This window comes from Microcebus murinus, chromosome 10 (genome assembly GCF_040939455.1).
Source record: "Microcebus murinus isolate Inina chromosome 10, M.murinus_Inina_mat1.0, whole genome shotgun sequence".
Taxonomy (NCBI): Eukaryota; Metazoa; Chordata; class Mammalia; order Primates; family Cheirogaleidae; genus Microcebus; species Microcebus murinus.
In genome coordinates, this window is record NC_134113.1 from 4,487,235 (window position 1) to 4,489,638 (window position 2,404).

Sequence of the window (2,404 nt, forward strand, 5' to 3'; positions counted from 1 at the left end):
GAAGGGAAGAAAGAAACGCCCGCCTTCAGTTACTGCGCAAGCGCGCGGAAGCCGTCTGCTGCTACCCCTTCTTCCGCCGGCCCTGGGGCGTCAGGAGGCGCATGCGCCCAGCTCCCCGGAACCCGGCGCCGGGTGGCGGGCACCCGTCCTACGCATGCGCACGGGCGCGCCGGTCCCCGTTGCGAAGCCGGCGCCAGTGCTCGCTTGGAGACTGCCGTGCGTGCTGGGGGCGGTTCGCGCGCGAGTTGCCGCTGAGGGGCCTGCGGGGCCTCCGGGACCTGCGGGGCCTGCGGGGTCTGCGGGGCCGGGCTGTTTGAGGAGCTCGGGAGAGGGTGGACAGGCAGTGGGCGCGACTGAGGCTCTCGGAGTCCCGGGCGGGGCGGGGCTGCAGGGCTGAGGGGAGGGCGGCCGCGACTCCGGAAACGAGTGCGGTGAGGTCGGGGTCACGTCCGGTGGCCTAGCCCCGCCGGCCTCCGCGGGGACGCACCTGCCGGCCTTACCTGGAGTTTGCCTGGCTGGCGGTGGCTCTGGAGGGCCTGGGATTTCGGAGCTAGGAGGGACTGTGTAGGGCACCCACTTCCGTCGTGGGTGGAACACGGCCCCCTTCGGCATTCAGCAGTTTTGCGTGTTTCCTGCGTTGGCTGGCGCGGAGGTGCAGTGACTCGCCCAGAACTACACGACTAGTTAGGATCGACAAAGATGAAGCGTGCAAAGGCGTTTTGAAACCGTGGGACTGATAAACGTGTGTTCCGTGTCGTGGCCTGTGTTTTTGTTCCTTTATTCGAATACTGCATTTTCAAGCAGGGTACTAACAGGTTCAGCTGTGCAGAGCAATGGTGTTTTGTGCAACTCTCCTCGCCTGATGGTTAGACTATTAATAAAACCCTGGGAGTTAGACCAATTATTAACTAATTAGGAAACTGGCTTCGGAAAAGGAACATTCTTAGAGCATTCATTGAACACTGAAGTTAACTTTGTTGGGGGAGGTATGGATATACTTTGAAAATCTAAAAAAAGTTTGTGCATACGTGCATGTAGATAATCAATCTACGATTTCAGGGTGTTTGAGCCCTTCCTAAAAGCTCCAGGACTCCTCCCTTGTTATGATCTCCTTATGGAGAGACTAGATTGCACATACAAGGGTTAAAAAAAGAAAAAGTGGGCCCTACCTTGGGACATCTAAGATAAATTCAGGTTTGTTCCCTGCCAATACATTTACTTCCTGAAGACAGGAAATCCAAAACATAGATGTAGCCAGATATTCTTTTTTTGAGGCTAGATGTGAACAGAAACATGCAGCCAGGGAGCTGTATTGTATTAGATTTTGTGCATCTTCATTTCAACAGATCTTTCACACCATCCTTGTGAGTTGGATGGAACAATATGAATTGTATGCATAACTAGTGGAAAAACCATCATCAGAGAATGTTGATTAACAGTGTATTTCAAAGAGAGGTCTTTAGTGGCACACTCTTCAATGTTTTTGTTTTAATCTACCAAAAGAGAACTTACAGTACAAACCCTTAGGATATGTGACTTGCCAGATCCTTCCAGTTGTTTAGTGACAGAGTTAGGGCCAGACCCAGGTTCTCACTTCCAGCCCAACATCCCTTTCCACGTGCTCTTTCAACATTAAATATGAACTGTTGGGGGCTCCACAGATTTATAGTGCAGAGCCACACAGCTGGGCCCTCCTCTCTTCCAGCTGTGTTCTGTACTTCACAGTGAACTGCTCTAAGCCCTCATCACTAAACCTTTCTAGCTACCTCCCTCTTCGTCCCACCTCCCATCCCCCAGCCTCAACTCTTCACAGAGGAGAGGCAGTCTTGGTTAACTTTGTCCTCACCCAATTTTCATTTTCTTCCCTTAGATCTGGTAAAGTAGTCCTACTTTCTCCAGAATTTTTCTTTATTATCTCTTCTTTCTCCTCTTTTTTTGTTTTTTTTCAGTACAGTATATGACTTTCAATCTGTATTTTCAACCTCTAAGATCCCAAGAACCTAGCACTGTCTTTGGTATATAATAGGTATTCAACTATTCATTGAATGAACCCTTCAACTATTCATTAAATGAACCTATTCAAATGAATGAACCCTTTTTCTTCATTGAGAGAAACATCCCAGGCAATTTCTGAGTTTCTTTCTAACAGCTTGCCCGACTGGTGGTGGCTCTTCATATTTGGTTCTGTGTGAAGCTCATTTATTCCAAGCTGTTTCTAATGCCTTCTTATAAATCGAATAGTGATTTTTGTTTTTAACTTCAAAGGATAACCACTAGTCAACTTGCTGTGTGATCTCTAGGCTGTTACGGTGTAAGGAATATAGATAGCTTAATTCTTGGTAGACTTTTTTGTATTTAATATTGAAATGTGGCTTAATTAAAATCACAACTTTTGGTGGGGCGG